This window comes from Giraffa tippelskirchi, chromosome 7 (genome assembly GCF_054371585.1).
Source record: "Giraffa tippelskirchi isolate mGirTip1 chromosome 7, T2T-mGirTip1v1.2.pri, whole genome shotgun sequence".
NCBI lineage: Eukaryota > Metazoa > Chordata > Mammalia > Artiodactyla > Giraffidae > Giraffa > Giraffa tippelskirchi.
In genome coordinates this window covers 97,725,563-97,749,966 of record NC_137281.1, presented here as the reverse complement: position 1 = coordinate 97,749,966, position 24,404 = coordinate 97,725,563, and the positions used below count along the sequence as shown (strand labels likewise).

General features: G+C 39.8%; 1 protein-coding gene across 1 annotated transcript in view; it reads left to right on the top strand.

Moving 5' to 3' along the window:
- The window catches only part of RASGRP1 (RAS guanyl releasing protein 1), a 776,793-nt gene that overhangs the window by 45,281 nt on the left and 707,108 nt on the right, over nucleotides 1–24,404 (top strand). Inside the window, exon 2 of the mRNA XM_081507137.1 lies at nucleotides 16,367–16,764. The gene's annotated coding sequence lies outside the window, so the exon portion shown is untranslated. The remainder of the gene's footprint in view (nucleotides 1–16,366; nucleotides 16,765–24,404) is intronic.

Sequence of the window (24,404 nt, the reverse complement as noted above, 5' to 3'; positions counted from 1 at the left end):
TTAATCTAACAGGGACAGCCTGACCTAAACTACAATCTCTGTCATCTGTGGGGAGGGAAGTCTCCAGGAGACCTGCTTTTCGCTAGCAATGGTTTCCTCACACTTGGTCAAGGCTCAGGCCCAGTTCACATCCAGTCTTTAAGATGGATGACAGGCTTCAAAATGGAGTCTCTCTTGCTTTCCTCACACTGGTTCCAACAATTCTTAACAATTATGCTTATGTTACTCTTAAATGTGTCATGAAACATTAAACATCTAACCATCATCTTAAGCTATCTATTTTTCTGGCAAATCTGTGACAGAGATAACATCAGCTCTTTTAGTAAATCTAGGTAGAATGAAAGTTGCATGTCTGCATTATTTTTTAACATTGATAACTCTAAAGAATACCTGTTTTAATCAGGCTAACAAACTTAAATTTGTTTCCCCCGAATTATCCTAAATCACATGAACTTGAATAACATTTGGCTTAGTTTCTATATTCCTCAGACTATACTTAATTTATGCAAATACTTTACTCTCCTTAAGTCAGTTAAAAAGAGCTCTTTATATGGGCTTTCCAGGTGGATCCGTGGTAAAGAATCCACCTGCCAATGTCAGGGACACAGGTTAAATCCCTGGTCCGGAAGATCCCCTGCAGAAGGAAATGGCAACCCACTCTAGTATTCTTGCCTGGGAAATCCCATGGACAGAGGAACCTGGGGGAAGGACAGTCCATGGGGTTGCAGAGTCTGACACAACTGAGAGACCAAGCATACACATGCACAAATTAATTATGACAGTATCCTCTGAAGGTCGAAAAATATCACACATCTGTGACATACATACGTAAACACACTAATAATGTGCAAACAGATCTTACAGCTTTCATTTTAAAATTTTAACCATGAAACGAGTATGATAATGAAAAACTCACAAGTTTGCAAAAGAAGAGTGTTTCTGGCAAATGGAATAAATTAAGCTTACCTGCTCAGATGGCTTAAACTTTTTATTAATATTTATGCAGAAGACTTTAAAGATTTTCCATTTGCCTAGTTTCCAAATAGACCCTCCCTTTTTTTCCTTCTGATAAGAATTTACCTACTTGAAGTTTGCATTTCAAAGAGGTGGCTCTCTAGGGAAAAGCAGTAGAATATTAACATCTCAAAGGCTCAGAAAGAAAAGTGAAGTCACTCAGTTGGTGACCCCATGGACCTTGGCCTCCCAGGCACCTCTGTCCATGGGGATTCTCCAGGCAAGCATACTGGAGTGGGTTGCCATTTCCTTCTCCAGGGGATCTTCCCAACCCAGGGATCAAACCCGGGTCTCCCACATTGCAGGCAGATTCTTTACCATCTGAGCCACTGGAGAATCCCTGATTTCTGTTACTAAAGAGAGCAGGAGAAATGAATGTTGAGACCATTGGTGGACTTTGCCACCTTTCCCATTTGCGGAATCAAACAGCTGACTTCTCCCGCATTGCAGGCAGATGCTTTACCATCTGAACCACCAGGGAAGCAACAAAGACTCAGAGAAAGAATATCAGTTCCTTCAGGGAGGACTTTTGTTTTCTGAGACCAGAATTTTTATAATACCTATAAGCCTTTTGAAATGAATAGAGGAGGATTTAGAATTGGTAAAAAGGAGAGGTGGATTTTTTCTATTCTTGTAAAGATTCAAGCTGCTATATAAGTTCTACCAGTTGTAGGACAGTTGCCTTTAATTCCTCAAAGAATTGGGTTACAATCTGAATGATTATCAAGGCTGATACCCTACCTCCCCAATCTAGTTACATTATCCTCAAATATGCTTTCCACTATCAGGGAGAAAATCTTGAATTAAAAAGAAACCAAAAGATTCTACCTACATTCCAGAGTTAAAGCTATTTGTCTTTGGAATGGTTTTCATTCACTTTGGGTACATAGTTTAATTTTAGCTTAGAAGGGAAGGCTTTTAAAAAGTTCCTTTCAGGCTGTTGGGAGGGAAGTTTGTGAGAGGAGAATGGATACATGTATGTATATGGCTGAATCCCTTTGCTGTCCATCTGAAGCTATCAGGACATTGTTTATCTGCTCTGTATGCCTGCTAAGTCACTTCAGTTGTGTCTGACTCTTTGCGACTCTCTGGACTGTAGCCTGCCAGGCTCCTCTGTCCATGGAATTCTCCAGTCAAGAATACTAGAGTAGGTTACCATGCCCTCCTTCAGGGGATCTTCCTGACCCAGGGATCGAACCCATATCTCTTATGTCTCCTGCATTGGCAAGCAGGTTCTTTACCACTAGCACCACCTGGGAAGTCTCATTTTCAGCTATACTCCAACATAAAATAAAAAAGATTAAAAAAAAAAATTCCTATCAGGTTCTGAATATCAACTTTCAATTTGGCCAACTTCTGACCATTTGAGCTACATTTGGGGGAAAAAAAAAAAGTCCTTTCAAATATCTTGTCTGTTCTGATTTATCTACCCAAATTGATTTTGCCTGTGTGCCTATTTTTGAATATCACAAAAAGGAATCATGCACTGCGGACTCCTGTGTGTCTGTCTTCCCTCCCACCTCTTCAATGCATTGTCCTTGACGTTCATCCATGTTCTTGCATGAATCAGTAGTTCATTCCTTTTTGTTATTGTTGTTTGGTCATATTGTGTTGTGTAAATATACAACAATTAATTTATTCATTTTCCTCTTGTTTTGGGGTCTCAGCTATTATTAATAAAAGTACAATGAATATTCATGTACAGCCTAATTTGTGGACCTATGTTTTCATTTCTTTTGGATAAACACTGAGAATTGCAGGATTATAAGTAATATTTGGCATTTTAGGCTTTTTGATTTTAACCACTGTAGTGGGTGTGTAATGGTGGTGGTTTAGTCTCTAAGTCATGTCTGACTCTAGCAACTCCGTAGATTGTTGCCTGCCAGGCTCCTTTTTCCATGGGATTTCTCATTTTGGTTTTAATTTGCATTTCCCTGATGAGTAATGATGTTGAACATCTTTATATCTTCTTTTATGAAATGTCTATTCAAATCTTTGGCCCATTTTTAGTGGGTTGTCTTTTTAAAAACTACTTAACTGTAAAAATTCTTTGTATGCCTGAATACATATCCTTTCTCAAATATATATATTTAAATATATTATATACATTAAAATATATAAAATGTCCTATTGTGAGTCTTCTTTTGACCTTTTATTTTCATCTTTTTACTTTATCCTTCAGTATTTCCTCAAGGGTCTATAATATATGTACCTAACTTACAGTATATTTGGAATTAATATAGTATCGCTCTATGTATAATGTAAAGTGATTACAACATTTTAATTCCATTTGCCTTCCCTGTTCTTTTTTCAAGTTGCTGTCATATAATTTGCTACTATATACATTATAACCACTCAAATACAATGTTCTTTTACTTTAAGCAAATATCTTTCAAAGAAACTAGAAAAAAGCAATACTATATATTTACCCATCCATTTACCATTTCAGCCACTTTTATTTATTTATTATTTTTTAAAATTAGTTTATTTATCTATTTTTTAACTTTACAATATTGTATTTGTTTTGCCATACATTGACATGAATCCACCATGGGTGTACATGATTTCCCCTTCCAGAACCCCCCTCCCACCTCCCTCCACGTCCCATCCCTCCGGGTCATCCCGGTGCACCAGCCCCGAGCATCCTGTATCATACGTCGAACCTGGACTGGCGATTCGTTTCACATATGATAATTTACATGCTTCAGTGCCATTCTCCCATATCATTCCGCCCTCTCCCTCTCCCACAGAGTCCATAATACTGTTCTATTTATCTGTGTCTCTTTTGATGTATCGCATACAGGGTTATCTTTACCGATTAACTAAATACCATATATATGCATTAGTATACTGTATTGGTGTTTTTCTTTCTGGCTTACTTCACTCTGTATAATAAGCTCCAGTTTCATCCACCTCATTAGAACTGATTCAAATGTATTCTTTTTAATGGCTGAGTAATATTCCATTGTGTATATGTACCACAGCTTCCTTATCAGCCATTTTAAACCATTCCTATAGGAACAAATTGCCAGTTTCCAAAGTGGTATCATTTTACTTCAGCCTGAAGAAGTTGGTTTAGCATTTCTCACACTGTAGGTTTGTGGACAGTGGATTCACTCAGCTTTGATTTGTATGAAAACATCTTTATTTTGCCTTTATGTTGAAGGGTATTATTACTGGATATATAGAGTATTAGATTAATAGACTTTTTTTTTTTTGAAGTAGGACTACATTGTTTTTCTTAAAAAGTCAGCCTTCATTTTTCTTATTATATCTCTATATATTATTCAGTTGTTTTTATGATGTTTCCTTTATCTATCTTTCCCAGAATTTGTTACTATATGCTTATAATGTGTGGCCATCACTCCTGCCACAATCCTTGTGTCTTTAGAAACTCTGTTTATGTATGTATTTGACTGTTTGATACTGTCCCGTAGGTCATTAGTGCTCTGTTCAGTGTTTTCTTCTTTTTTTTTTAACTTCCTTTTAGATTATTTCTTCATGTGCAAAATCCAACATCAGGGCCCAGCATGGAGAGTGGGAAGGGGTTGTCATCAATTCCCAGGTCCACAGAGCAGGAGTTGGACTGTCTAGAAACCTTACTGACTTTTCACTAAATTTCTTCTAGGTCTCCTGTGACATATTCTTTTTCTTTTTTTTTTTTTTTTTTAGTATTTATTTATTTGGCTGCATCAGGTCTTAGTTTGCAGCATGTGAGATTTTTAGCTTTGGCATGCAAACTCTTAGTAGCACTATGTGGGATCTAGTTTCCTGACCAGGGATCAAACCTGGGTCTCCTTCACAGAGTTACTGTTTGTGTGTTTTGTCTCTCACCAGATTTCAGATTTCAGGTTGGAGCACGGTGGTCTTTTTTCTTCTGCCATTAATCGCTCAATCCCCACCTTCCCTATTTCTCTGCAGATTCAGCTTTTAACATCTAGTGTGGGCTCGTTGGGCCAGTTTTATCTATCATTCCAAATACAATACAAAATATTCTGGCAATTCTCAAATGTAGTGTTTCTCCGTCAGAGCCTCTCATTAGAATCACTGGAGGAGTTTTTTAAAATGATAGTGCCCAGGCTGCGCTTTAGACTGATGCAATCAGAGTCTCTGGAGATGGGACCCAGGGAGCTCGTGCTGAAAAACAAAGCTCTCATGGAAAGTGGTACCTTTATGTAGCACGCTAATATTTGTCTTAACTTTTTTATCTTAAACCAACATTTACCACATCCTTGAGGCACACGTTGGAATATTCACGGGCAGAAAATTAGTGAGGCTGAAACCGGATTACATCATGATCTCATCTCAGCGTGTCAATACGTCTGAGGTCATGTTGGCCAAATGCCCGTCAGCGTCCTGGTATTCATTCAGCAGCCTCTTTGGTGGCTGGCAGCCTAAGAGAGGCTTACCTTGAGAGAGCAAACAAGGAAAAAAACCAACAACCTGTAGGTATGAAAGGTGTCAGGTCTCATAGACGACTGGCCCATTATGTAAAATGCAGTGACATATTATTGCAAATATTTACCTTCACCTTTCTCTCAGGGAGTCTTTGTTCTCCTTTAAACACCCAATGGCCATTGATTTTTTTTTTCAAAGGGAAAAACGAAAGTGGTAAATCTTTCACTACCTTTTTCATAAGAATTTTCCTTTTGAGATTTGGATTTCCTCCTCTGGCTTTTTAAGATGACAAGATTGCCTCTATATCAAATGCCTTGGTTCATTTCTCTAACCTCCAAGACAGGTGCAGCTTCTTCTAGGTCATGAACATTGGCTGGGGGAAAAAAAAAAACAGCAAATATTTGCCAGAGATATTTGTTGGATCCCAAACCTGTACAAACCAACTTCTGAGTTTTCTCCTTTTAAGGAGGAACTGAGTAGAGGACTGAGGTTACATTTTAAGGACCTGGAGGAATGCTTTCAACACTGAGTCATCTGGTGCCCAGAAAGGTGCCGGCCAAGTATGAGACCATGGATACTTGTGGGGAGCCTGAAACTTTGTGTTTAATGGAGCCAGCCTCTATTTTTAATAGAAGATGGTAATGAGGGTAGCAATCAGGAAGGATTTCCTGGCGTGAAAGAGGTTAGCGGCAAGAGTGTATCATTCTGTAGAATGTTTGCAGTTCCTTTTTAGGATTATGTTTTGAGGGAGAGATGGTTGTTTGCTTTTTAAAGAAGGACTAGAGTGGTTTCTTGTTGTGTGACATTATTCTTAAGACAAAAATGTAATAACTCCTGAGGGTTCCTGCTAGGCCTGTAATTGTTGAAGACATTATACTCAGGGCAATTTAAAGGAAAAACATTCAACTTTCCTTATTTTAAGACTTAATAACCATTTTAAATTTCCTCGTATTTTACAAGTTTGTCAGGTATGGGTCATTGGAAAGTCATTGGAAAGAATAAAAGATAATTTGCAGAAGAAGGCGCAGGGCTACCGCATATGACCTGCAGGCTGTGCACTGCAAGCACTGTGGACCCTGTTTCTGAAACGACCCTGTGAGCTGCAGTCCCTGGAACTGTGAATCCAGTGGTCCTGGGAAGGAGGCTGACCTTCATGACAGTCATGGCAGGGTGGAATCATAGCTAGTGTTCCCATCCTTGCATGCAGGATGTTTTCAATTGACTATGTATTTAAGGTTATTCAGTGATTTTGAAATTTGGTCTATATATTGCTAATTTAGTTCATGTTAGGGAAGACAGCAGAGAGGTAGGAGGAAAATCCACACATCTAGTTTTTAAAAAAGATGTTCTGATAACAGGCATCATCTCTTTTTTCATGCTTTTTTTTTTTTTTTTTTGGAGGGGTGTTTATTGAAGTGTAGTTGATTTATAAATGTTACAATGTCATGTTAGGTTCAGACATACAGCAGAGTGATTCAGATATGTGTGTGTGTGTACTTGTGTATTTGCATATATATGTTGCATATATATTTGTATGTATATATATATATATATATATATATATATACACATTTTCAGATTCTTTTCCTTTATAGATTTTTATAAGATACTGAGTATAGTTCCCTGTACTATATAGTAGGTCCTTGTTGTTTATCTATTTTATATACAGTAGTGTGTATATGTTAATCTCAAACTCCTAATTTCTCTCTTTCCACCCCTTAGGTAACCAAAAATTTGTTTTCCATGTATGTGAGTCTGTTTCCATTTTATAAATAAGCTCATTTGTATCCATTTTTTTAGATTCCACATAAAAGCAATATCATATGGTATTTGTCTTTGAGCAATAATATTTCCAGGAAGAAGGTCAGTGGATGCCTTTGGTCATTGTCTGAAACTGTTCTCTTCTAGTCGATAGTGCCAAAGGCAGGAGGACTGTGGAGTGCAGTTATTTTCCCAGTGGAGGTCAGAAATACAGTCAGCCTAACAGAAAAACCTCATCCTGAAACTATTATTATTATTGTCACTTCTTATTGTCTGACCTGTCATTCCCATTGTGAAACACTAGCTTGGTACTCCCCAAGAGTCACAAGTAAGTGGAAGAATTGCTTGGCTGGGTCTCTGGGCTGAACATAATTTGCTGCTGTCAGACCAAGGGTCATCTCTTAGTCTACTCACCTGGACTGCACACGGTTCCGAAATCTGAGTGCCCTGAGACTCTCCTAGAAGGACCTCTGGAGAGAGGATAGTCTACCCAAGACAAGCTGTGATGGTGTAGAGAGGGAGGGTGCTGGCTATTAGGAAGTGAGCTGAAGATTCTCATATTAATGGGCTACTCCACAGTCCTTTCTAAGTCCTGTTTGAGAATGTTTACTCATATTTAATGATTTGTAAGTGTCTACAGCCTTCAAGGGAATGGACTAGGTGAGGAATAGAACTAAGGCACAAAAGTTCCTCATTCCAGAAACTTACAACTTTATTGAGGAGAACAATCTTCATGAAACTGTGAAGAACCAGAATATTGGAGGATGTCCCCCGTGTGGTTTGGGGTGATCAGGGAGATGCTGGGAAGGAAGCAGGAGTTGAATGAAGCCTTGAAACTTGCACAGAGCATCTGTAGGTGGAAGGGAGGGAAGAACATTCTGAGTTGTTGTAGACTGCAATAGATTGGATCAAACCCAGGTTTCAGAGTTTCGGAATCACGGTAGTGATTTCTATAACGTTTGTTAGGAAGAGTTAGCAGCTGTTGTGCTCCGTGCTCTGTTGTACTCTGTGGTTTGCTCTGCTGTGCTCTGTGGTTTTAGACTTTCACTAGAATATGTTTTCAGACACATATTAGGTTCCCACTAATATGTTGGATCAGCACTCAGCTGAAGGCTGTATGTACTGGAGCATAAATGGCAACAGACAGAAGTACAGAGCAGTGCATGGGGGGCTACCTGCATGTTTATTACAAGTCTTAGTAGCAGCATCCTGCTTACTGTTAGCCTTGCCAAATTTCTTTTGAGTTCTGTGCCTGCCTATGGGTTGAGGATAATTTGTGTACTTGCTGCTTTGTCGATTTTCTCCTTCTCTTGAGTAAGAAAACATAATTTAGAGTTCAGGATAGCTCTCTAGATTGATGTGCAGCTGTAGCTCAGAGAGTCAGGCTGCCTCCTCAAGGGTGATTCCTTACAAGGCTCTCTTTAGAGCTGCTGCCTCTGCTGTTTAGTAGCTAAGTCATGTCCAACTCTTTGCAACCCCATGGACTGTAGCCCACCAGGCCCCTTTGTCCATGGGATTTCCCAGGCAAGAATACTGGTGTGGGTTGCCCTTTCCTCCTCCAGAGGGTCTTCCCAATCCAGGAATCAAACCCACAACTGCTTGGCAGGTGTATTCTTTACCACTGAGCCACCTAGGAAGCTCCTTTTGAGAACAGGACTTCCCTAATTGTAATGTTTGTAAGACTCTTGTTAAAAAGGTCCCGCTTCATTAAGCCTGAGATGTAGCCAAATATTCTGCATTTTCAATAAGCCCTGTTGCTGGTGCTAATGTTCTGAGAATCACACGTAGCCTGGAAACACAAGCCATGGTATGGATGCTTATGGCAACAGAGTGATCCAGGAAGATTGAGTGTGGGAAGAAGCAGGATGGAACAGAAATGCTTTTCATATGAGATGATAGCCACCAGGGCTCCCACGTAGGCTTGACAATGAGTCACAGTCACTATCCACCCAGACCCTTACTGCTCATTAGAAGGGGCTCCCCCAGGACATGCCCACGCTAAAGCCTCAGGAAAACCATTCTTTTCCCATCAAAAGCCCAGTGAGGAAGCATATGACTTTCCAGCAGTGACAGATACAGGGGTAAGCTCAATGCCCAATTGGTCTTGCCTTTTCTCCTCATCAATCACATTGCAAGTTGGAAGGTGAATCTGGTGATTTGTTCCACTCTGTTCAGCTCAGCAGGTGCTTATCACATGTCTGCTATTGGCCTGACATTATGTTATGTCTGTGGGTTGCTGGTGAAGGGTGAAAAGTGGTCTCTGTTGTTTAGGGACTAACTGTGTTATTAGGAAGAAGAAAGCAGAACACTTAACAAGCAACGAAAGGAAAACTTGTGAGGGTGGGGATATAATTATGTGCTAAGTTGAATATAATCAAGTGCCAAACCTACGACACAAGCAATAAGGGCTATGAAAACTCAGGGAGCATTTGGATGTTGACTTAGCTCGCTGAAACCAGAGTTAGAGTTTTTAAATTGAGGGCTCTATTGTTTGACTTGTGATGGGATTTTGGAGATCTTGTGAATATAGAGTTTGAAACTACTGGACAGGAAAGGGAAAGGCAGTGTCTAGCACAGAAACCCAGTTCACTTGTTGCAGATACTGAAACTCCACAATGAATGCAAACCACACCTCCCACCTCAGACCCCCCCATTCCTCCAATGAATGAAGCATTTCTTTAACTGAAGCCAGCTCTAGAGAATGAGATCATTGCTACATTGTACTGGATTTGACCAGGCACTCCTACAGCTTACTGGGGATTCAGACCTCAAGTGAGTTCTTTCCACAAAACATGAATAATCATGGCGATTAATGGAAAAGGTCATCTCAGAATCTCAGGGCAGATACCTTATAGTTTATAGATGGGGTGGACAAAAGGAGAAGGGACTCTGGGAAAAGGCTCTCAGAGGCAGAGAGGGAGCTCCTATCTTTTATCTTGCCCATGAGAGCTCTGTGGAAGAACAGTGCCATTCAGTACTTATATAGCACTTTCAACTCTTTTATAGAAAAGTCACATGACATCCCTGGAGAACAAGCGTACATGGTCTTCCCTGATCTCTGAGAGTGGATTATGGGCACAGAGCCTATATGTGTCTGGTGAAAACTCTCAGGTATCCCTTGACCTGCCAAATTGGGAGAGTAGGCATCCAATCTCTATGGGGCCAAATCTATCAGGGAGCTCAGCTGTGTCATGTATGGACCACGAGCCAAGCCTCCGCATCTACCAGAGTCTCTAAATTGTCCCATGGAACATCCGCCTCCCGATCAGCGTTGAAGGAGAATATGGCCCTGCTTCTCCTCCCCACCCTGCCAGTGGGGTTTGGAGACTCACTCCCAATTCCCTTCAGAGAGGTTCCCCTCAGGTGTGCTGTACTATCTGCGTCTGTGTCTTGGTTTTGTATCCTTTTCTGGCTGTGGTAAAAAATCCACTTACCTGTGTAGGAGACTCCAGAGAAGTGGCTTCGATCCCTGGGTTGGGACGATATCCTGGAGGAGGAAATGGCATTCCACTCCGCTATTCTTGCCTGGAGAATCCCATGGACAGAGGAGTCTGGCAGGCTACAGTCCCTGGGGTCCTGTAGAGTGGGACATGACTGAGTAACTGAGCACATACACTGGCCAAGTAGCCCAAGAATTGTTGTTGTGGTGTAGTTGCTCAGTCATATCCACCTCTTTTGTGGCCTCATGTACTATAGCCCGTCAGTTTCCTCTGTCCATGGGGATTCTCCAGGCAAGATTGCTGGAGTAGGTTGCCATTTCCTCCCCCAGGGGATCTTCCCGACCCAGGAATCAAACCCTTGTCTCCTGCATTGCAGGTGGACTCTTTACCGTCTGAGCCACCAGGAAGTGGAGCCCAAGAGTTACAGGCCCTCTTACTGCTTCCTGTGTGGCTTTTCCATATGAGGTCTGTTTCCTGTCTCTTTGGTTTCTGAGACCTATAGTGGTAGGGCCTCAGTCTGTTTTGAGACAGGAAGTGTGCTTCCGTCACCTTTGGATACACCATAATCTGCTCTCCGTCAGTGAACAAAGGCTGACGGTTCAGTTCCGTTCAGTTCATTCATTCAGTCGTATCCGACTCTTTGCGACCCCATGAACCGCAGCATGCCAGGCCTCCCTGTTCATTACTAACTCCCGGAGTTTACCCAAACTCATGTCCATCGAGTCGGTGATGCCATCCAACCATCTCATCCTCTGTCATCCCCTTCTCCTCTTGCCCTCAATCTTTCCCAGCATCAGGGTCTTTTCCAATGAGTCAGCTCTTCACATCAGGTGGTCAAAGTATTGGAGTTTCAGCTTCAACATTAGTCCTTCCAATGAATATTCAGGACTGATCTCCTTTAGGATGGACTGGTTGGATCTCCTTGCAGTCCAAGGGACTCTCAAGAGTCTTCTCCAACACCACAGTTCAAAAGCATCAATTCTTCTGCTCTCAGCTTTCTTTATAGTCCAACTCTCACATCCATACATGACCATTGGAAAAACCATAACCTTGACTAGACGGATCTTTGTTGACAAAGTAATATCTCTGCTTTTTAATATGCTATCTAGGTTGGTCATAACTTTCCTTCCAAGGAGTAAGCGTCTTTTAATTTCATGGCTCCAATCACCATCTGCAGTGATTTTGCAGCCTTATCATTAGTTGTTGTTAAATTACAGGACAATCAAAACTCTGGAGAAACTCTGTCTAATCTAACATTTTTTTTTGCCTTTTGATCTCGTCTATCATTGAAAACATGTCACCTCATTTACTTGAATGAAAATATTAAGTTGTTTAAAACAGCAAATGATAAAGAAAACAAATTAGCATAACTAACTCATATCTCTGAAATGTTGAAACTAGTTCTTATTTTGCAGAAACACGATAAGTTTGTCCAGTAGTTCAAATATTCCTGATAGAATGTTTTTCCTCAGTAACCGTATCACAGTAGTTGTTTATATCCAGCTTCTATATCATTACAAGCAAAAAGAATGCTCTCAAATTTAGTGCATTAGCTTTAATGTAACTTACACCAAGTGAACTTTTTAGTCAGCATTTTTGTAATAAGATTTTCTTGATGAAGGAAGCACCTCATTGATTTACACTGTGGCACAGCTCTTCCAAAATGCTTTCCATAAATCCATCAGAGAGTACTCCTAAAATTTAAACTCTAAATCACATTTGTTGATTAACCCTTCGTGGTTTTATGTAGTTTAGAATTGGTAGTGTTTTGAAAAGAACACTTAAGAAACAGTTCTTCCTTATGTCACCATCATGTTCAAACTGCATGCACATGAAAAGAGTTGCTATTTTAGAAATAATTGTACATCCGTCTAGTTGTAATAAAAATCATATTACTAGCTTCGTTTGTTTTATAGTTGATCCTGCATAACTTTGGTGTCCCTGGAAAAAGGCAGTTGAATTACCTTGTCTGACAAGATCCTTTCAACATTTCCAAGCAAGCATCTTTGATTTGCAGTCTCTCATTTATATTTCAACAAATGTGTGGGTTTTTCGACTTAGCTACTCAACGTGTTACTTTTATAAGAAGCCCACAAAGCACATTTTCTTCTGGTAGCTGTTTGATCCTGTACTTTTTTTAAAAAAAAATTCTTCTGGTTTTGAATTTACTTTTTATGATTTGGGCGTAAATATTTCTTAGGTCTTAATGATTTCATTGATTGATTAGCCAACCCACCTCTTCAGATAACACACTGTTATTTAACTTAAACATCAATTACGGCTGTAAAACTGAACTCAATATATGAAGAATCATACTTTCAAATAAAAGTATAAAACTTTCCAGTCTTTATTTCTATGAAATCTTATTTATTGTCATCATTTAGTTAATATAGCAGCTGTGATCATAAGAAGTTAGTATTTTCTTGACAAAAATCAGCAAAGCTTGTTTTTATCTGTAAATTAACATTAAAATTAGTAATACCAATTTCAATTCTCCAATATATAAATTTCATTTGTATATATGCTTATATATATTTATATGCTTGTACTTTCTCAGATGTCTATCAATCAATCTATCTATGTCTCTGTAGATATATGCTTTTATGAATATGTGCTTATATGGTCTCAGATTTTTAAAACACTTTTGCTGACAGCTAACAAGATAACTTTAAAGTGACATATCATAAAGTCCATGATTAGCAGGCAGTTTGGATTATATGTAACTCACTAGGAAAGTTCAAAGATGTTCACCTCATTCAATGAGATAAGTCAGGCAGTGTGAAATTGCTACAAAAGTTTTTAAATGTTTATTCTCAAATTCTCTAGTTATCTTGTCATGGACGCATAACAGATAGCATGTGGGTTGTCAATGGTCCATGGATAACATTTTGCATAGCATTTAAACAGATGCCTCTTCAAAACTCCTATGAAGCTACTATAAATTCTTTAATGCTTACTGAGTAATATCAGACCAAGAAACTATTCCCTCAGTCAGAGAATAAAAATAGAGATTACATTTGGCCATAAGTATCAAAACAAAGTAAAATAATGCAACTTATACAAGATTGCAGTTATTTGTTTCCTATTAAAGGAGTCTGGTATTGGGGAGTGATGTAGTCAGTGACCCTTTGCATCAGCGATACAGGCTTCTATCTTATTGTTTCAGTGGACATGGTTTATTTTCTCAACATACCTCATGACACAAAATAACTGCTGGAACCCCAGCTATTATGTCAATATTCCAACCAGCTAGAAGGAGCAGGACAAGGATTAGAAGAGCAACCCCTCCTTTTAAGGCTCTTTCTGGAAGCTGCATGCATTGTTTCCACATACATTTTATTGACAAGAGTTTTAGTTGTGAAGCCAGTCATACCAACTTTCAAGAAATGCTCTGAAATGTAGTAATTATTCCAGGAAGTCATACTCACCTAAAAGGAAGATGGAGAAGAATGGATGTTGGAGATTATCTAGTTTATTCAGAGATACTTTCAGAACCTCAAGGTATCAGTTAGAAATGAATGTGAGGATCCCATTAGCCAACACAAGGACTTTCAGCACAAGAGAGAATGTAATTCGCCCCCTTCAGTGACAGGGCTTGTTCAGGACCTATAAAGATTTATCCAGTTTTACATTTTATAACCGATTTGTATTTTTGAGTGACTGCATATTCATTGTGTACTGATTTCCAGTCCAGATGCTGGATGGGTATGTTTTCCAAATTAAAAAAAAAAATAAAAACAAAAAAACACAGCTGTGTAAAATGACTAACAGGAAAATTGATGGAGAAGGTCCAAAACCTTCAATAAGGTATTGTCCCTGAGAAGTGGTGGAGAGAAGGCAGTGGACAAGGCAATGCCTGTCATCAAAGAGCTTGCAATCTAGCAGGGGAGATAATGAGTAAACAGATAATGGCAGTGTGGTAAGAAATGAGCTTTGAAAGATACTGTTGGAGTGATTTCAAAGCAAACTGCAAAACTTCTAATTGAAATCAGAATCAGTCCATTTTTGTGAAAGTATTATGTCCTGCAGAAGTTCTGCTGTTTAGCTAAAAATTACCTGAAGTCAGATGAACTGGCCTTAGATATGTTAATATAAAATTGCCAGTTTGTTTCCCCTCAATATGCCTCATCAAGTCTTGTTAGGAATCCCCAGTATTGGAGAAATTCCATGTCTTAGAAATCCTAAAAAGGAGCCTCTCTGTAGTACCATGTTGGCAATCAGAGTTTCTCTCTCTTTTCTTAAGGGAAAATAAGCCACAAAAAAGGGATTTCTACTTTCTTTTTTAAAGCCATAGGATGTGCTTTTATCAGTAGAAGTTAGTCGCCTATCTAAAAATGTGTCCCCTTGTTCTGGTTAATAAATTAGAGAATAGACTTGCGGACCTAGGGAGAGGGGAGGTGAGGGTGAGAAGCATGGAAAGAGTAACATGGAAACTTACATTACCATACAGAAAATAGATAGCCAATGGGAATTTACTGTATGGCCCAGGAAACTCAAACATCAACCTAGAGGGGTGGGATGAGGAGGAAGATGGGAGGGAGTTTCAAAAGGGAGAGGATATATGTATACCTATTGCTGATTCATGCTGAGGTTTAACAGAAAGCAGCAAAATTCTGTAAAGCAATTATCCTTCAATAGGAAATAATTTAAAAAAACCACCACAAATATCACAATAAATCAGATCATACAAATTTTTTTGGTATACAAAATTAAATAATAAATAAGAATCAAGAGAGTTCTGCAATATGCTGGTGTGGGTAAATACACAGACTGTATTGCATATAGATTTAGATTTTGAGATATTCTTGCTGATCTCGGTTTAGACATTTTTCATTGTGCATGAGACCCTGCTGCTGAGAGCTGTGCATCAGATTTTGATAAGCAAAACAACAACCTTCACATACGGCCAACTATTTAATTTCCCAAATAGGAAACTTTTTAGGTTTTTTAAACTTTGTTTTCATATATTTTATCTTGTTTTCTTTCAAAGATTTCATTCTGTTTTCATGTGGTTAGATTTTTGCAGATTGCTGTTTTTGAAATCTGCCTCAGAAGGAAGCTAGCATAGGATCTTATATTTGTGGTACCACCTAATATATCTTTCAGAAGACTTTCTCAGTCATTTCAGAAAAAATTTATTAGCTTTCCTTTTGTCAGTCTCAGGGCAACTAGTTTTCCCTTCTGTCTGGGAATTTCTATCAGGTTGGGTGCTCCAGTTATGCGTGGGTGTTTGTATTGGTTTCCACTCCCAACCCACCTCTAGACTGTAAACTCCTAGAGAAAATCAGGGTCTTACTCATATTACCTTGTTCGTCATATGATCAGATGAAAGTATTAGTGGCTCAGTCATGTCCGACTCTTTGTGGACCCATGGACTATAGCCCACCAGGCTCCTATGTCCATGAAATTCTCCAGGCAAAATACTGGAGTGAGTAGCCATTCCTTTCTCCAGGGGATCTTCCTGACCCAAGGATTGAACCCTAGTCTCCTACATTACAGGCAGATTCTTTACCATCTGAGCCACCAGGGAAGCCCTTTATCTTGTTTATTTCCTGCTATGGATTGAATTTTTCCCGCTCAGCAAATCAGTATGTTGAAACCCTAAGCCCCAATGCGACTGTATTTAGAGACAAGGTCTTTAAGGAGGTAATAAGTTTAAATGAGGTGATGAGGGTGGGGACCTAATCAGATGGGACTGATTGGTGTTTTTAAAAGAGGAGGAAAGGAAACAAAAACTCTCTTTCTCTTCACAGAGAAGAAATGTCACGTGAGGGCGCATCAAGATGGCTGCTGCTGCTGCTAAGTCGCTTCAGTCGTGTCCGACTCTGTGCGACCCCATAGACGGCATCCCACCAGGCTCTGCCGTCCCTGGGATTCTCCAGGCAAGAACACTGGAGTGGGTTGCCATTTCCTTCTCCAGTGCATGAAATGGAAAAGTGAAAGTGAAGTCGCTCAGTCGTGTACGACTCTTCTCGACCCCGTGGACTGTAGCCTACCAGGCTCCTCCGTCCATGGGATTTTCCAGGCAAGAGTACTGGAGTGGGGTGCCATTGCCTTCTCCGATAGCAGCCATCTGCAAACCAGGAGAAGGAGGCCTCATCAGAAACAAATTCTATGGCACCGTGAACTTGAACTTCCAGCCTTCAATATGGTGAGAAAATGAATTACTATTGTTCACAAGCCACCCAGTCTGTGGTGTTCTGTTATAGTAGCTCTAGCAGACTAATACACTACCTAAAATTTACACAGTATTTTGCATATAATATCTAGTCAGTAGATACCTACTTATTTCTTACTGACGTTAATTATTTTCATGGGAGAGAATGTGATTTTATAATTACCTTACATTCTTTTAAGATAAAAACCGCCTCTAAGAATTGATTTAAATGCCTTTCTCCAACATCGTTTTCCAAATGCACATACATGTAAGCTTGTTGTTAGCCATTTTGAGTGCACAGAATGGCCCGAAAATTTGCTTTTATAATTGGAGAAAGTACTTAATTTCAAACTGTTGATAGAAGATCTTAAAAGCATACATATGTTTCCCTAGAATCCTATGCTCAGAAGATATGTGTCATCTTAGTTTACTATTTCCTCTATTGTCCACTTTTTGATATCTGAGTCCCTAAATTTTTGCTCAGTGTTTGTCATTGGTGCAGTGACCCCAGCACCAGTTAACAAGCTAACGCAGAGGAAAGGGAAGAGGGGGCATTTTTACAAAAAATTGTTCATATATTCATTTACTTAATCATTCAAATCACTTTTAGAGAATCTAGTCTTGCCAAGCCTATATTGGGAGCTGTAAGTATAGAGGTGAAGAGGCAGAGTATGTCCCTACTTTCGTGTTTATACTCTGGTGGTAGAAAAGGCAGGCAATATATGAGTGAACAAGCAAGTAAACACTATGGTTCTAATGATAAGTTTTCCATAACTCTAAGACCAACCCCCCTCAATATCCAAGATACTGGTAGCAGCCATCAGACTAGGATTAATAGATACTGAAAGTAAAGTGAAGGTGTTAATCACTCAGTTCAATTCAGTTCAGTCGCTCAGTCGTGTCCGACTCTTTGCGACCCCATGAACCACAGCGCGCCAGGCTTCCCTGTCCATCACCAACTCCCGGAGTTTACCCAAACTCATGTCCATCGAGTTGGTAATGCCATCCAACCATCTCATCCTCTGTCGTCCCCTTCTCCTCCTGCCCTCAATCTTTCCCAGCATCAGGGTCTTTTCCAATGAATCAGCTCTTCACATCAGGTGGCCAAAGTATTGGAGTTTCAGCTTCAACATCAGTCCTTCCAATGAACACCCAGACTGATCTCCTTTAGTATGGATTGGTTGGATCTCCTTGCAGTCCAAGGGACTCTCAAGAGTCTTCTCCAACACCACAGTTCAAAAGCATCAATTCTTCTGCGCTCAGCTTTCTTCACCATCCAACTCTCACATCCATACATGACTACTGGAAAGACCATAGCTTCAAGTAGACGGACCTTTGTTGACAAAGTAATGTCTGCTTTTTAATAGGCTGTCTAGGTTGGTCATAACTTTCCTTCCAAGGAGTAAGCGTCTTTTAATTTCATGGCTGCAATCACCATCTGCAGTGATTTTGGAGCCCAGAAAAATAAAGTCAGCCACTGTTTCCACTGTTTCCCCATCTGTTTGTCATGAAGTAATGGGACTGGATACCATGATCTTAGCTATCTGAATGTTAAGCTTGTTTATTTTGTCCATTGATTTTTTATTTTATTTATTTATTTTTAAATTTATTTATTTTAATTGGAGGCTAATTAGTTTACAATATTGTAGTGGGTTTTGCCATACATTGACATGAATCAGCCATGGGTATACATGTGTTCCCCATCCTGAACCCCCCTCCCACCTCCCTCCCCATCCCATCTCTCAGGGTCATTCCAGTGCACCAGACCTGAGCACCTTTTCTCAGGCATCGAACCTGGACTGGCAATATGTTTCACGTATGATAATATACACACTCTCCTCTTTCACTTTCATCAAGAGGCTCTTTAGTTCTTCTTCACTTTCTGCCATAAGGGTGGTGTCTTCTGCATATCTGAGATTATTGATATTTCTCTCAGCAATCTTGATTCCAGATTGTGCTTCCTCCAGCCCAGCATTTCTCATGATGTACTCTGCATATAAGCAGGGTGACAATATACAGCCTTGACGTACTCCTTGTCCTATATGGAACCAGTCTGTTTTTCCATGTCCGGTTCTAACTGTTGCTTCCTGACCTGCATACAGGTTTCTCAAAAGGCAGGTCAGGTGGTCTGGTATTCCCATCTCTTTCAGAATTTTCCACAGTTTATTGTTATCCGCACAGTCAAAGGCTTTGGCATAGTCAATAAAGCAGAAATAGATGTTTTTCTGGAACTCTCTTGCTTTTTCGATGATCCAGCGGATGTTGGCAATTTGATCTCTGGTTCCTCTGCCTTTTGTAAAACCAGCTTGAATATCTGAATGTTCACGGTTCACATATTGCTGAAGCCTGGCTTGGAGAATTTTGAGCATTACTTTACTAGTGTGTGAGATGACTCAGTCATGTCCAGTTCTGCAACCCCATGGACTGTAGCCCAACCAGGCTCCTCTGTCCATAGCATTCTCCAGGCAAGAATACTGGAGTGGGTTCTCATTTCCTTCTCCAGGGGATCTTCCCCACCCAGGGACTGAACCCAGGTCTCTTGCATTGCAGGCAGATTCTGTACTGTCTGAGCCACCAGGGGACACATTAGTCTAATAAGTGAATTTCACTGATGACTGAAACATACGAAATTTTTTTCAAGTCTGGCATTTTATCTTTTGGATTAAAATGTATATCTCATTTATTTAAATGGTAGATCTAGGATGTTGCTTTCATAGAGAGGAAATGTCAACTCACATGATGTGAAAGGGAGATCTTAAAACATTTCCTTAAGAAAGGAGGTGTGTGGTCTTAGACAGCAACTTCTCTGGACACCTGGATAGATTCCTATCTTAAAATATTATATAAAAATCATACTTGTTACATCTGTGGAAAGTGAGATTCTTGGGTCGGATGAATACAGAAATAAATAATTCATAGGCAGGATACAAGTCTAGTCCATAACTGGAAAGACTTAAAAGATGTTTTTTCTGCATTAAGTATATATATCCCTGTACTCATAATTCTTTGTAAAATATAAGTAAAACTTTGAATTGTTTTTAATTCTGGCAGACTGTTTCTCTTTGAATACCTTTATAGGCTTAGATAGAATTATGAGGTGTCCTAGCTTTTATTAGGGTTATGTATGACTTTTTACCATCCTATGTTACTCTTTATAAAGGGGTTGGGAAATGTGTGTGCATTTTAAATTCAAGGTTTGTGGGAAGTTATATTCTGAGACATGATGATTGAAAGACAAAGGTTTAGGAATTTCCTGATGAACCAAAAACTAGTTATATACTAGAAATGCAAATCACATGATTTAAAATTAAACAATTGCTAGTACTTTCTTACTAAATTCATGAAAGAAATTAGATGATAAAAATTATTGGTAGATGAGAGTAATAGGTAAAGGATTTGATCTAAGATTGTGAATTTAGTAGTCAAGGTTGAGCTCCAACAATATGTTCATTGTCACCGTACGGCTTCAACTTTCAAGGCTCAGCCTGCCAATCTGTTGCTCAGGGAGCATACTGTACATTATCCGGTCTTGATTCTAATACTCATAAACAACAGAAAAAGAAGTGAAAAAATTCAAAATTATAAAAAGCTTGAGAAACATGTAGTCTCCACCATTTGGTAATTTCCCCACTCCCTGCCAAATATACATTCAAATACCCTCAGTTCAGTTCAGTCGCTCAGTCGTGTCCGACTCTTTGCGACCCCATGAACTGCAGCACGCCAGGCCTCCTTGTCCATCAACAACTCCCAGAGTCCACCCAAACTCATGTCCATTGAGTCGGTGATATCATCCAACCATCTCATCTGTCGTGCCCTTCTTCTCCTGCCCTCAATCTTTCCCAGCATCAGGGTCTTTTCCAGTGAGTCAGCTCTTCACATCAGGTGGCCAAAGTACTGGAGTTTCAGCTTCAACATCAGTCCTTCCGATGAACACCCAGGACTTTTCTCCTTTAGGATGGACTGGTTGGATCTCCTTACAGTCCAAGGGACTCTCAAGAGTCTTCTCCAACACCACAGTTCAAAAGCATCAATTCTTCGATGCTCAGCTTTCTTTATAGTCCAACTCTCACATCCATACATGACCACTGGAAAAACCATAGCCTTAACTAGACAGACCTTTGTTGGCAAAGTAATGTCTCTGCTTTTCAATATGCTATCTAGGTTGGTCATAACTTTCCTTCCAAGGAGTAAGCGTCTTTTAATTTCGTGGCTCCAATCACCATCTGCAGTGATTTTGGAGCCCAGAAAAATAAGGTCAGCCACTGTTTCCACTGTTTCCCCATCTATCTGCCATGAAGTGATGGGACCGGATGCCATGATCTTAGTTTTCTGAATGTTGAGCTTTAAGCCAACTTTTTCACTCTTCTCTTTCACTTTCATCAAGAGGCTCTTTAGTTCTTCACTTCTGCCATAAGGGTGGTGTCATCTGCATATCTGAGGTTATTGATATTTCTCCCAGCAGTCTTGATTCCAGCTTGTGCTTCCTCCAGCCTAGAAGCTACCAACTATATTATTTCCCCTCAGAATCAAATTATCTGGGTTGTTGTCTCATTTTTCTACTTACTTTGCCTGAATTGAAAAGTTGATCCATTGAGAACACTGCATGTGTTGTGCCTGGGCAAACCACATTGGGGAAGCAAACACACCTGTTATGGAAACATCTGTTGCCATTGCCAAGGAAGAGAATGAGCAGGATTGGCACTTATGTGTCAGTGACAGATGTTATTCCACACCCCTAACCACAGAAGTCATGTCCATTGGCCAGTATAGGACTATCACATCCCCTAAATCTGTTCATTCTTTTTCCTTGATTCTCTTGGAATAGTAGGCTATGGCATACTTGTGGGAAAGTACACTATATCCCACAGTGGTTGAAGCTATATAGTAGATTTAGCAAGTAAACCCATCGAATAACCATCTTTACTCATTACATGTCCTAATGACTCCTTTAAATTTCATATACTGTTCTTATAAAATGGTCCTAACTGTTTTATTAGTCTGCTTGGGCTGCCATAACAAAACACCGTAGACTAGGTGGCTTGACAACAGAAGTAAATGTTTCTACAGTTCCGAAGGCTGAAAGTCAGAGATAAGGGTGTTTATCAAGGTCAGTTTCTGATGAGAGTTGTCTTCCTGGCTGGTAGATGGCCACTTTTTTGCTATGTCCTAACATGGTGGAGACAGAGAGTGAGATTTTCTTTCTTTCTTTTTCTCTTCTTGTAAGTTCACCAACATTTAAAATATGTGTACACGTCTTCCTATATCCTGTAAGACTCATCTCAACAAAGATCTCATTTATGAAGTTTAATCCAAATGCTTAGTTTGAGCTAAGTGCTCTGGTGATTTCAACATAAAAATATATAATAAAATTGGCATAGAAAGTTGTTGAAATAATGAAAATTCCTTGAAGTAAGGGACAGTACCTTTATTGATTATTATATTCCTAGTATAGTGCCTGATACATTGGAAGTTTCCAACAAATCCTAGGCTGTTGCTAGAATAAAATTAAATCAGAAGTAGACATGATCTTGGGCAAACTCCATGAGATAGTAAGGGACAGGGAGGCCTGGCGTGCTGCAGTCCCTGGAGTTGCAAAGAGTCAGACACGACTTAATGACTAAAAAACAACAAGGCAGTGTTGAATTGGTACTTTCATTTTTTAAAAATAGGATTCCTTGCCTGCCCATTTGAAGTAAAAGCAATAACAACCAACATATCTGGCCAATAAGCTGACCATTTTCCCTGGTGCCTTGAAGGACCTTGTAAATATTAGTGAGTGCACTTCCGCTTCTCATTGGGCCAGGAACCTAAATCCAGTAACTTCGTTTGAAGGGCCTGCAGTTCTTTTATTTTCAGAACCATCAGAGTGAGATATGTCAAACAATTCAAACGAGAAACTTCTAATTTCCACCTTTATGTATCTCCTGGGTTTTCCTTTGTTCACCCAGTCACCTGCAAATATCATCAAGTGTTCAGATTTATAGTCTGTGACTCAGTGACCCCAAACCTCTGGGTGGCCTGGAATCAACATGGAATGCTCTTATTTCACACTTGGAACCCAGTCAGATATTAGTTTTCTGCAGTAAATCTGATGCCAACGAAGAGGGAAATCAGAAACAGATCACATGGTTCGGGCCCATCCCTTCCCAATATGGTGAGAAAGTCACTAACTGAAATGCGGTTGGATGCTGGGTTTCTCTCTCCTAAATCCTTTTATCCTAGTTATTAAAATGTGTTACTTCTTAGAACTGTGCTAGCGAGGACTACTTTATTGAAATGGTGAAGAGTTTAGGTTCTAAAATGTCCTTCTGCTTCTCCATTAAGACAACATAACCCCCAGTTGGGGCAAGATCCAGTTTTCTGATGTTCATTCCCTCTGGCTACCTTGTGTTCCACCCAGGAGACTGAATTCTCTGTACAAAGAACTATACCAATCCATAGAAAATCCTTAGGACTTCCCAGGTGGTGCTAGTGGTAAAGAACCTACCTGCCAATGAAGGAGAAATAAGAGACACACTTTCGATCCCTGTGTCAGTAAGATCCCCTGGAGGAGGGTGTGGCAACCCACTCCAGTATTCTTGCCTGGAGAATCCCCATGGACAGAGGAGACTTGTGGTCTACAGGCCACGGGGGTCACAAAGAGTCGAACACAACTGAAGCAACTTAGCACAGCACAGAAAATCCTTGGGTTGAAATATTTCCTTGTTTATAACTTCTCCATATAGTTGGTTCTGTTCCAATTTCTTTGAAAGGACATCTGTTGGATGATTTTACATGATATCTGTGTTTGCTGAAAGTCTTCTCTGACAGGTCAGTGTAAAAGAACCTGCAAGGGAAAGCTCAGTCATGTTGGGTGGCTCTTAAGTGCAGGAACAGATTTGAAAGGATTATCCAAGACAATGATTTTAAGATCAAACTAGGCCACGGAGTTAGCCACAGGACTCTGAATTCTTTGCAGCTCCATCCTCTGGAGTGTCCTGTCACTGATCTTGCCAGTAATGAATTTCACTTGCATGTGGGAGCTTTTAGGTCTTCCTCACACACTGTAAAGCCAAATGTGTTTAGTCCCTTCAGACATCATTCTGCTCTTCAACTTGAAGAACAGTCTAAGTCCATGAGATTTGCCATGCCATCAAACCTCCTTATAAACCCACAACTCTTGAATAACTACAATTCTGGAGAGTTGACTCACGAATATTTCCTGCTGGAAAACAATGAGAGTAGTCTGAGGAAATTAAATCCATACAACTCATTCCCTAACTTTATTTCATTCCATGTTTAAAATACTCTCTACCTCCAAATGCTTTTACCAGGCTGGCATCATATAGCAAAATCAGCTGACAGGACTCTCCTTTTCTTTCTTCCTCTGTCTTCTACTTTTCTTGAGTGGTCCTAACTGTAGAGAGGTCACCAAGATGAGGTGAAAAAAGAGAAAGATTCCAATCCATTTTTCTTTCTCTTTGTAATCCTATTTTGAAGACAGTCTCTGCTTCTCAGAAAGGTCAAACCAAACTCAGTCAGAGGTGGGACTAGAAACCTCAGTAACACTATGATACGTGAGAAATCATGTGAACAGATAGCCAATTACAGATAGTTAGCTCTGAATATGTTCTTTAAAGTAGTCTTATGCTTTT